The following is a 12,049-nucleotide window of genomic DNA, read 5'->3' as shown; positions in this document are numbered from 1 at the left end:
TTCTACTCCCCTCCTCAATTGTCATTTTGCGGAGCTGGATGTTACTTATCTCTATCTGTAATTAAATCCTCTGAAGAAAATAGTGCTTTTTCCCTTTCCTAGTCCTCGATTTTACCAGTGAGCACCTGGGTAAGCTACTAAAATGTGCTGGCTGCGGGGCTATGCTTTTTTTAATGCTAAGTTTGGGTTGACAAGTGTCGGTGTGTCAGAGATGGTGTCCTAAGCAGGGACTGGCCCCTCTGATACCACATCAAACCTCCTTATTCTGTGGGGTTTGGTTCGCTTCCCTACGCTTGAAGTGAAATCATTAATTCTAGAAGGGAAAGAATGTAGCTTCTTAAATTAGATCCACATTTGTTTCATAATGTGTGTTTAAAATATGTGCCTAGAATTTGTTTCTGAAAAGCAGAGCTGTCATCGCTGGTTGTGATGGCTCTGGGGATTCCTGGGTTCCTGCTCCCTGGCGGTTTGTGTGCTGTTACTGACTCCAGAGGTCGTTGAATCGCAGAATATCCTGAGCTGGACCCACAAGGATCATCGAATAGAACTCCGGGACACCCCAGGAATCCCACCGTGTCCCTGAGGGCTTTGTCCCGGCGCCTCTCGCCCTCCGGTGCTGCCCCGCCCCGCTCCCCTCAGGGCCGGGCGGTGGCGGCGCCACCCGTTCCCTCCTCCCGTCCCTGCGAGCCGTGAGGGACCGGGGGCTTCACCGCCCTCAGCGTTCTCGCTCGTGCTTCCCGATGGTGTAAAGCAGCCTTTAAAAAACATTACCTTGCCGTCAAGTCGCACTGTGGAACATTTTCTTCAGCAGCCGCTCAGGGGCTTTGCTGTGGCGGGCAGTGCCCAGCGCGGGCTGTCCCTGCTTGGGGTGAGGCCGCCGCAGGCTCTGAGGGACAGAGCTGAGGAGGGTGTAGGAACCAACAAGCAACAATATATAGAAGTGCTGGAAGTAGGGGTTGAAGGAAGTGAGGAATTGCCTTGAGAAAATGAGGGAATTTTGTCGGCGGTGTTGAGGAAAGGAGTGTGGGCCTGAACATGTGAGTATCTGAAGAAATGGTGTGGAGAAACATGAGGGAGGTCTGGCTCAGCAGCAACTGAGGTAGGTGAGCTGGCACCCTGCCCTTGCAGAGGAATGAGAATGGGCTTATTTGGCTGGAACTTACACTTGACAGTGCTAATTTATCTGTGGTGATGGAGTGCTTTGTTGCTCACATCAGAAGGCAGGTTAAAACTGTACTTGAAGTAATAATTTTCAAATTCATCTCAAGCATTTATGGATGAGAAGTGTTAACTCGTGTCAGAATGCACAGGATTACAGCACAGGGTATTGGAAGTTGCTGGTAGACAAATAGATAAAGGTAATTGTGTAGTGTAGGCTAAGGAGGGAGTGTGAATGTCCCTAAAGCATGGATTTGAATGGGCGCAGGTAAGAGGGAATGAATTAATCCCATGTTAAATTGAGATTGCTGGGGGTGCAACAGCCTGTCCTGGTCTCAATTTTGAGCTTGTGATTTGAAACTAAAAGCTTCAGATGATTTAGATGGAGGACTAAATTTAACTATTGATCCAGTGGTAAAACCAAGAGAGAGAGAGAAAGCTAAAACTTTTGGTGACTGTGGGAAAAAGTAAATGTAACTCCTTCTTTCTTTAGACCTTTGAGTTCTGTCACGGTGCCCAGAAAATGTCTGGTACCCTGGATGTGTTCTCTCTCTTAAAATCCCGGTAAACGTAATGCAGACAAAAATGTCCTCTGCAATTCAGTGTCAGAGCGTACGCAAGGAGACTCTTGGTAATCAAAAGTTCTTGGCTCCTGAAATGTTTAGACTATTGCCAGCTGAGCAGATGTGTACATTGAAGAAGATTCCTCAAGTTACTCCACAGTACATTTAGTAAAAGAATAAACATTTGCTTGCCTGTATTGCACTGTTGCAGCATTAAACTTACACTAAAGTAACGCTCCATGTGTGCTTCACAGAAATGCTGCCACACGTTCATTGCATGAGGAGCAATGGATGGTGGGTTAGACTGAGGTTTATAGGGGCAATATATTCATAATTAGGATGTCCTATTTGCTTTAATAGGTATGCAGGAAGCTCTTTTAAAAAAATACTCCTTTTCCAGCAGAATAATTGTTGGCAGCCATGTGCTTCCATGAGCACTATAGCAGATCACAAGTCAGTGCGAGCTCAACATGATCTCGTATGGAACACATTATTCATAAATGCCATATTGAAAGCATTCAGCAAAGTGTGAAAAATTACATTTCCCTGCGCTTATATTAATTTCTTCAAATGGCTGATAGTTGTATTTGTACATGAACAGTCTATAGTCTGAAAATATTGCAAACAATGTTCTGGCTTATTCCCGGAGTGACCCTGGAGGATGGGGTTGGTGTGTGACTGAATGTGAGAAGCTGGAGGTTGTGACTGTGCCAAGCCAGTTGCATCCTAATCTCTGATCTGTTTTCAACCCATCAAATGACTGAAAATGCAATTATATTTAAGTTGATTACTTCAAAAACAGCTTTTGAAGTTACCGATTCCTTATATAAGCCTCAAAAAACTTTGCACTGTTGTTAAGGTAAGAACGGCTATTTTGTTTGATTCTGCATACTTATTTTAACTTTTACCTTGAATTTTCAGATGGGATTTTAAATTTAAAATGTTCAGGGATGACGGTTTGGTTCATGTATATACTCAGAGGTGGGAGTTTATTTCTTTGTTGTTCTTCTTTTTTTTTTTTTTAAATTAGAAGTTAGATCACTTCATTGTAGGATGCTCCTGACTTCAAAAATAAGTTTGCTCCAAGCATGTACAGTATGTGTCTCTACCAGTTAAAATTTTTGCATTTGGGGAAGTTGATTGCTTCATTTGCAATAAATAATTGATACATATTTGCCAACAATTCCACAGTAATTTAAAATTGACCCTCTATTTTCTTTGTCGAAGGTCTACAATTCAAACTTTCCCTTTAATTCTCTCATATGCTTGATTTACTTTCAGTTATATTTTTAATGTGCTGTTGAGAAGCTGCCAGTTATCATTAGAAACTTTTTTACTACAATACTGAAAGTGGATACAGTATTTTAGTTGTCTGGTCTTATGCTGAGCATACTGTTATCAGTGAATAATTCTCTGTTGCAAAGACATAATTTCATGTTGGTATTACTGGACTCCCTCACATGTAGACTAATAACCCTTTCTGCTAGATTGTACTACACTCCCCTGGGGCTTTGAGGTAATTGTTACTAAAACAGATTAAAGAATGGTGGTACTAAATGATCAGTCTGTGAAGAACTTAAGAGAAAGTGTTTATACTGGCAAATTTTAGGAGGTCAATGGGGTGATGCTTGAAATATTTAATATTCCATTCTCATAGAACAGATCACTGTATTTTTAGTACTTCAGTCAGGTTTCTTAATTGATATAAATTCTTCTGTCTCTTAGAGGGTGCAGCTCCAAGGTGTCAAAGCACTTATAACATCTTCATAACAATTTTTAATGGATATTTGCAATTAATGCACAGGGGAGTTTTCGAGACTCACACCTTTGGTTTGAATTATGTCCAAGAACAGGAATTTAACATCTAATTGTTCATCTAATTCATGTCTAACATGAAATTTGGGCTCAGGATGTGTCTAAAGAAAAATGGAGAATCAGTGGCACAATCACTTAATACCCTTTAGTCTTTTTATGCCCTTTTTTTGATGAAAGAGCTCGAAGAATTAGACTAAATATAAACTAAATATGAAACTCTATTTTAGACTGACAATTTTAACAAATGCATCTTACAACTGCTCTGAAAGACATTTTTAAACACTTGTGATGACAGTAGTAATGTGCTGATTCAGTATCAGTACTAGCTGGTACTAAAATCTAAATTTAATGTAGTTTATCTTAAAAAAAATGACAGTAGCAGCTATACAAACTCTAAGAAACTCTTGAGTTTGTAGAAAGACTAAAGAATAGAATGATGCTGAATTTAATATCTTTCCATACTAGTGGCACTCAAGTGTTAGCAGGTGGAGCTATTTTTTCACCATGGGAGCAATCTGTAAAAGACTTGCTTTTGAAATTACTACTCCAACATATAAATCTAATGAGCAACAGTAAAAAGTAGCATTTTCTGAGGAAAGTGCACTATTTTTCGTGGCAAAGAAAGGCTTCCCAGTTGTAGTCTGACAATTTTCAAAGACTTGCTGAATGCACGAACTGAGCTCTGTGATTTTAGAAGAGACCTTGTCTGGTTTCTCTTTGTGTCTGTGATATGTAATCTCAGGGTATGTGTGTTATGAGCTGGAAGCTTTTCTGCCCGTGTTGCAGTATGTTAAAAAGCAGCTTTTCTTACTCTAGTTTGCCAAAACATGCACTCAGGACAATGTATTTTAGTGAAACACAAGATTTTCTGTCAGTAGATGCTTTTCAATCTAGTGTAGATGTTTTCTCAGTTTAAATAAGGAATTTGGAAAGTTCCGTTCCGCTGCTACAAGAGTTCAGATGAGACAGAGTTGTGATATGTTCTGAATTCCAGTTTCTTAAATAAAGGTAGTTCCCCACGTTCCTTCCTGAGCATATATCAACACTTTGAAGTAATGCACAACGAATGTAACAGTGGCTGCCACATTCTCAACTGTTTCTACTTACAAAATGCTCACTAATGTTAAACAAACCAAACACTTTCTTGTTCCTTGAATACTTTCCTGAAAAACAGGCACACACATAAACACAGCTGTAACTGCTGCAGTAAAAGTGCAGTTAAAAAAACCTTAGAAAAATGTCGAATGTTTACATATAGTTTTACTGGTGTGTATTTTACCTTTATGTTTAGTAATAAATTATTTGGATAAAAATACTGCTGTGAATCGAACATAGAGTACAATTTCAAGTGTAATCATACAATCTAAGTTAGATTTGTGAACTGTAATCAGTATTTAGAGCTCCATTACTCATTTTGGCAAATAGATTTCACATTGTTTCCCTCGGCAAGATCTGAAATTATCCCTGTGTCTGAAATTGCAGTCTCTGCCTCTCCCAGGCTGTTGGATGACTCAGGCAATCTGTGTAATCTCAGTGTGTCCACGGATGGAGCGCTCACTCCATTTCCACAGGCGGAATATTGACGTGAAATGGAACATAAAATTACTAATCTGGCACGATGAGTGTTTAACATCCTGCAAGGATGGTGGAACCACTGTGTGGCTGCTCAGCTACGGTGCCACCAGTGCAAAGGAATTCCTGGAGCAAGGCTGGAGGCACTGGCAAACAGCTCATGGACCAGCCGGAGAACAGGACAGTGTCAAACATGGTAAAAGATACAGAAAACTGGAAGAGTTTTTTGCTTGGAGGCTGAAGAGCTAACCCAAACCCTAAAAAATCCTAAAATTACTGAAAGAAAATGGACAAAGGTTTTCACTAAAGAGGAGAAGTTAATTAGTTGTTAAATTTTTGAGGATGTCTTCACATTTAATAGAATTGAAAAGTCTTGTGCAGGTAAGACCTCATGCGGGGATGCCCTTTGACAAATGTGACACTAGACTGAGCAAAGATAAAACTGTTTTCCTGTTTTATGGAATAACATGCAACTGTCTTAATACCTGTAAGTGCTGAGCACTCAGCTGGACCACAGAATGTGGATGTTCCACACCAGAGCAGATTTTATGTGTCTCGTCCTTGTTAGGAGCATTTAATTCATAGTCATTGACATGTTCTCTTACTTTACATGCCTGTAAAAGTATAACAAGCTCTAAGGTTACTATTTATTTCCCACAGCTCTTCTGTTAAATGCCAATACTGTGGTATTTATATCTTTACAAAGTATCTACTGTTTTTTATGCCAGCAAACAATATGCAAACATTTAGTCAAATAGACATTGGAAGATGAAAGAACCAAATGGTTTGTATTATACAAATTCCTTTCCTTGCTTCTTTGTACATTCTTAATAGGAACCTTTGCTCCTCATTTAATCATTTAATTTCAATTTGTAAAAGTGAGAAATATTTTTTTATTGAGCATTCCTAATAGGTTTCCTATCTGTGTGTTTCTTTGAGACAGCTGGAAGATTCTATATATACTCCAAATTTTTCAGTTTTCTGCTTAATTTTTCAGTTTATAGATAATTACTGAGGGTGTTAGCAGATTTTGCAGAGAGACATCATGACAACAAGACATGCTTGTCTTAGCAGTCTTCTTTGAAGAGAATATCCAAGTTCTATTCCTTTATGGTTTGGGGAGGGCTTGGTTATGTTGCAAGGCACATTCTAAAAATAAAACATGAAAATGTCTAGCTGTAAGTGTAAGTATGTGATGACTCCAGATGTGGATATGATATGCTCAGGAAGAACAAGGCCAAGCATTGACATCCCAATACTGTGGGAAACAGAACAGAGTAAGTGATCTTTTTTGGCCCATAAACCTGACTGAAGTTGTATTTGCAAACAGTCCAACTGTGGAAACTTCTGGGAAAAAACAGCAGGAAGCTGACACTCGTCTAGGATTGTGTGTAACAGAAGTGCAAGCTAACTCATGTTCAGGAGACTTGGGGGTTAGCTTTTTTTCCTAATGCTGAGGTGTATTTGCATTTCAGAGAGGTTTAGGGTTGTGTCTGGCTGAAAGGTTACACCATTTTCAAGTTTCCTCCAAGGAGAGGTGAGTTGCACACCAAGTTTAACGTAGTGCAATCTAGAAAAATTAAAAAGTAAAAATGTTTGCTGTAGTGGGATGTAAATTGCTGCTCTTGCTCTGTGTATTGTGAACCTACCAGGTATGGATGTTTACTGCAGATCAGCAGAGTCTTACTAAGATCTACCCACATTCAAACTGAAAAAAATCATCACACTGAATTATCAAAGCTTGAAGTGCAAGCAGCAGAGAGTTCTTACTGTTGATAACAAACTGAGAGTGCTACCATGTTCCAGATGTTTTATTCTGTGGAATAGAAATCACTGTGAATGAACCTAAGAGAAAATAAGGACTGTGCCACTGATCTCTCTGGATGGGTGGATCCATTTCAGCATGGCTGGCTTTTAGGTAACTGAATTAGTACTGGAAACTGGAATGGAAAAAATGGGTAATATAAATAAGTTAAAGCATCCATAATCATAGATACACAGTATCTGCTTAATAATAAAACCAAGGCAGGGACTCAACAACCCTTATAAAATTCTGAATATCTAAACAGAATAGCTGGAGAATTGACACAGTTGACTTGAAAATCTGGAGTGCTTTACTTGTATTTCATTAGAAGAAAGTAATGGCTTAGTGATTGAATAATATTATGCCACATTCAAAAGCACAGTCTCCCACTCCCCCTTCATTTCCTGAAGTTTGAGCTCTGTTTAAATCACTGTAGAGCCACTTGGCACTCAGTCCTATTCAGACATGCCAGTTCATGCACTGCTCTGGGATCCAGCTCCCTCTCACGTGGCTGCAACTGTCTCGCACCTTTCATGCTCTGAAAGGCTTTCTTTGCCTTTAGCTCTGAGTTGATTGGGAGCTACAAATGCAGAGCTCAGAGTTTGAGCAGCTGCAGGAGTTCCCTTGTCCAACGCCCAGCTCTCATGCCATACGTGCTACTGAATCTCATATTCCACACAATCCCGAGCTGGGAAGCTGGGAAGCTGCTGGAAATCATTGGTCTGAAACTAAAGCAATTCTTCATGGAGTGATTTGTCTGTGTTCCACCCTAGGATGTTTGTCACAACTTTAACACTGAAGTTCATGGTTGGTGGTAATCTGCAAAATTTTTGATCTGTGTTTTCATATATACTTCAGATTTTGTAACAAATATGAATTATGACTTTTTCTTCTCCTTAAGTTCATTTGTATTTCCGCTCTGTGGAGGATTATACAGCAGCATACAACTTAACTAGAGCAGCTCACAAATGTATTTTCAAACTCAATGTGGAATAAGATACAATTTAAGGGATTCCTTACTTGTCTCCACAGTGCTTTTAATTCTTGTACCACAATCTTATTCTCAAAATACAGAAATCTTTGATTATTGGAACTATATGTAAATAGCTGTGGCTGGGGACTCAGTGTTGATTTATGTAGGGTTGGACAGTACATAGAGTGAAACTGAGCCACTTAAACCTGCAGAGGTTAAAGTTTTTTGTAAATGTGAATTTAATATCTAAATACATAGCTAATAGCTAAAGTTCCTGGTTGAGGATGGTTCTTTAGGGAACCTGTGAAGATTTACAGCATTATAAGGGGAAGTGGTACAGTGTTTCCTATTTTTCCTAGCTCTGTATGGAGTAATTGCTCTGGCAATTTTACTGACACTTCTTTCAGTTTACTATAAAATCATATCACAAAGAACTTCACATTTTCCCAGCAAAATAACCCCCAAAATTTTAATATTTCAGAGAATCAGAGGACTAGAATGACTCCAGCACTTAATCTGGTGGTTACTGTAGAGCTGTTCCAATGCTCCAAAGCTACTGGAGGATGCTCTACTTCACTTATGTTTCATTAGTGTAATATAAGTGTCCTATTGTCTGGGTTTGTTCTGTTATTCTTCCCTTTAATAGCCACCTAAAAGGAACAGCCACTGAAATGCTAAAAATGAGGATGAATGACACATTGTAAGGAAAGAGGCTCTATGCCAAATTCCACACATTTACACTGCCAACATTTATCCACAATGTTGGCAAAGTGGAGAAACACTTCTGAGCTGCTCTGTTATTTATGAAACAGATAAATTTTTTTTCCTGGTAGGACAGTGCTGGATAATCTGATTTTTGTCACCATCAGCTTAGCCACCAGTTTTAGGGTGACATTGGGCAAGACACTTGAACCCATCTGTGTCTCTACTTTCTCCCTCTGTATTATGGAGGTAAGAGTTACATGTCCCATATGACTCTGAGCCTGAATTCAGTTAAGCTCCAGGAGTATATTTTATTTTTATGTGAGGTATTATTGCACATGAAATGAATAATTTCTTATATGAATTTAAGACTTATTTATGATGTGAAATTTGTCCATAAAAGCAATACATGGTGAATTAACTGTTTTTACATCTATTATACACTGTTTGACAGAATCAGGTTTGACTGTTTTCTTCAATTTCATTTGACAAATATGACCATACACCCTTAAAGATATTGTGCCTCATCTGTGTGTCTGCAATCACTCCAGGATCTGGCTGCACTGTGAACTGCCGTGGGTTTGTGCCTTGGCCTTTCCCCTCCCCTCTGTCTCCCCAGTGTTTTAACTAAACTGCATTATCCTGTGTACTAATTAAATGTATAGGGGGGTGTTGTGCTAGAGAATCTTAGCTTATGCAATGATCTCCCCCCTGCCCCCTCCTGCCTTCTTGTCCTGAAAAGACCTATAGTGCAGCTTTTCCTGGCATTGTAAACTCCCAGCAGAGAGCATGAAGTTAGAAATGTGTGTTCATTGGGTGAGAATGTTGGTTTGAACAACATGTACTGAGTGTGTGTGCATTTGGAAGTTAATTTAATGTCAGAGGTTTCATACAGAAGTTTCCTCTGAGCAGTGGCCTCAGGCAAAAAAAGACAAATTCTTATTTTTTGAGAGGTCTTCCCAACAATAGGCAAGGAAAGCATGTCTGAGGTCAAGCAGGTAAATATTCACTGCAAACCTAACCTGGGGAGTTACACTGCTACACAGAGGCTGCTTTTCTGTGCAGCTGGAATACTACACAGGAATAATCCAGCTGGGAGGGGACAGGGGAGATGAAATAAAAGAACAATTCAATTAGCTATTCTTGGAAATCCTAGAGCAGGTTCTCTTGGTTAACACTGTGTGTGTGTTTGTGCAGGAATGGAGGTCTCTGGGGCCACACAGCTTTTCATCTTGATATTTGTAGGAAATGGCATTAAGTTTTTTGAAGTCCTTGAATAAATATGCAAAAATACTTTCCAGTGACATTTTAAGTCTGCTACAGTTCTCTTGTAATATTTTCCTGGTGTAGTTTAAGCATCATGTAAGCACAAAGAGAAAGGTTTCTGCTGTTCCATGTGGTCAGTTGTTCTAGACAGACTAATTTCAGTTCCTATCTAGTGTGCTCAGTCTTCCCTAACAGGCAGAGCAGGACTCCAAGGTCCAGGCCACTTGTTTATAATGCTCTGATTGCATTAAAAATGGGGGTAAGTTGAATTTGGTTTTTGGTTTCTTTTGTTGTAATAATCTAATTTGCCCTCCTATTTTTGCATTAATGTTTGTGTGGAACAGAGAGCATACCAAAGAAGAAACAGCACTTCAATTTATTTGTTATTTCAGCTTCCTCTTACACTCTCTTTTTATTCTTATAGTTTTATTTTTTGAATGAAAATTTTAACATTAATTTAACTTTCAAGATTTTTTTAAAAAGTTTCAACAAAGCCTTTGTTTTGTTTTATTCCAATACAGTGTTTTCTCTTGTGCATTGTTTGGACTTATTAGAACTTCTAAGCAGAAAGTTAAGATTTCATTTTTAAAGGTCACATACATTCTGCCAACTACACATATTGTTGGTGAGCCAGATATCTCCAAGAGAAGGCTTAGAAAGGTGGTTTGGAAGTGTTCTGGGGTTTAGCAACTGCACAGAGTAGAAACTCATAAAATATATTATTTAGGCAGAGAAAGTTCTTTGAGTCTAAAGAAAAAATCTCTGGGGCTCACAAAGAAAAGTAATAAACTCTAAAAAAATATTTTTAAATTGCTCAGGGCATAATTCTTCATGTATTGTTTGCATTGTCTGCAAAGTGCAGTATTTGATTCGAAAATAGAAGCACCTCAAGTAAGTCATTACTTGAACTTGATTTGGTCCTAAATAATTTAGGCAAGTTGAACCATACATAAGTAATCCTTTTTTTTTTTTAATTTACAGTGTGTAGTTTAAAAATGCTTTGCTGTGATGGCAGTGTAGAATGTGTACAGTAAGAGAGGGATTTTTTATGCAGATTAATTTTAGCATTTACAGTCTTCTGACTTTCAACTGCCTTTTTTTTTTCCAAATTGCAGTCTTAGATTGCTGCAACAGAACATCACCTCTCTAAACTGAAATAATGTAATTAAATCTTCTGATTAAATCTTGTGGAGTCTTTGCATACACAATGCTCTCAATTTGAAAGGTGAACAATTCTTAGTTTCCACACATTTCCCTTGTCCTGAAGCTGCAGTGTGTGGGCATGTGTGGGACTTTACTGTCACAGGAGCTTCTAAAGAAAGATTTCTTGTCCTAGTGCTGGGCTGTTGGACCCTCATGTGACAATGGGACAAAGGCCATTGTTGGAGATGGAGTGTGATGGGAAGACTTGAACACCTTCTGAAGCCTTGGAGGTAAAGAAAGGGGGGATAGAAAAGGCAAAGTGTGGTGGAGCAGGGCTGATGGAATTGCAGTATTGAAACACCCCCTAACATGCTGCTGCACTTTGAGGTTCTTTCTCCTTAAGTATACTAAGAAGAGATTTGATAATATAAAGTAAAAATACAAATAGCTTTCCTTTGTATTTTTTTAAAAAAGCAATCTTTAATTAGTTTCTGTAGTGTAGATTTCCAAGATCAGGGGATAGAAAGATGCTACTAATGGTATTGTAGGAATTATGTGATCTATAAATATTGCAGTAAAAACTCTCAGACTAACCTTTAACCCATGATAACACTGAATTATTTTGATTTTATGAGGGACTATATGCAAATGAGTTGGACTTTGTGATTGATAATTCAATGCTTGACATTACTGACAGTAATGACAAGTCCCTTATGATGAAGGTACACATCAAAATGTGAGTGTGGCTAAAACACCAGAGTTGTTTTAAATAGCAAACTTTCCCTTTGGTGTAAGGTACCAGGCAAGGAAAGTGTATTTAAACCAACTATTTTAAGTTATTTTTAAGTACAAAGCAAATTTCCCTTTACAGTCTGGTGCTTAACAATTATTAAAGTAATAAATAAATGGGAATTAAGAAAATATCATCCTTATTTGCGGAAGAGCCAAATGATGTAACAAGTTACATTTTATTTCAGGATGACCTAATTAGGACATTAAGGCCAGGGTTTCCAAAGATTTATTGCTTTGACCTTCCTGAAAACTTCTGCTACA

The 12,049-nt window shown here is 38.5% G+C and overlaps 2 long non-coding RNA genes across 2 annotated transcripts in view; both read left to right on the top strand.

Annotated features, from left to right (window-relative positions):
- The first annotated feature begins 1,013 nt into the window (after positions 1–1,013).
- Positions 1,014–12,049, top strand: part of LOC113968078 — a 53,245-nt gene continuing 42,209 nt past the window's right edge. The window contains exons 1-2 of the long non-coding RNA XR_003534367.1: positions 1,014–1,099; positions 11,190–11,286. This is a non-coding gene — a long non-coding RNA (uncharacterized LOC113968078). The remainder of the gene's footprint in view (positions 1,100–11,189; positions 11,287–12,049) is intronic.
- Positions 1,660–6,283, top strand: LOC113968081. The gene is made up of 2 exons (XR_003534369.1): positions 1,660–2,580; positions 5,019–6,283. It is a non-coding gene; the product is annotated as an uncharacterized LOC113968081 (long non-coding RNA).

The sequence above is a fragment of the Neopelma chrysocephalum genome, unplaced genomic scaffold, assembly GCF_003984885.1.
Source record: "Neopelma chrysocephalum unplaced genomic scaffold, ASM398488v2 Primary Assembly neopelma1_65c, whole genome shotgun sequence".
In the NCBI taxonomy this organism is placed as follows: Eukaryota; Metazoa; Chordata; class Aves; order Passeriformes; family Pipridae; genus Neopelma; species Neopelma chrysocephalum.
Note: the sequence above shows the minus strand (reverse complement) of the source record. Positions and strands in the feature narration are given on the sequence as shown.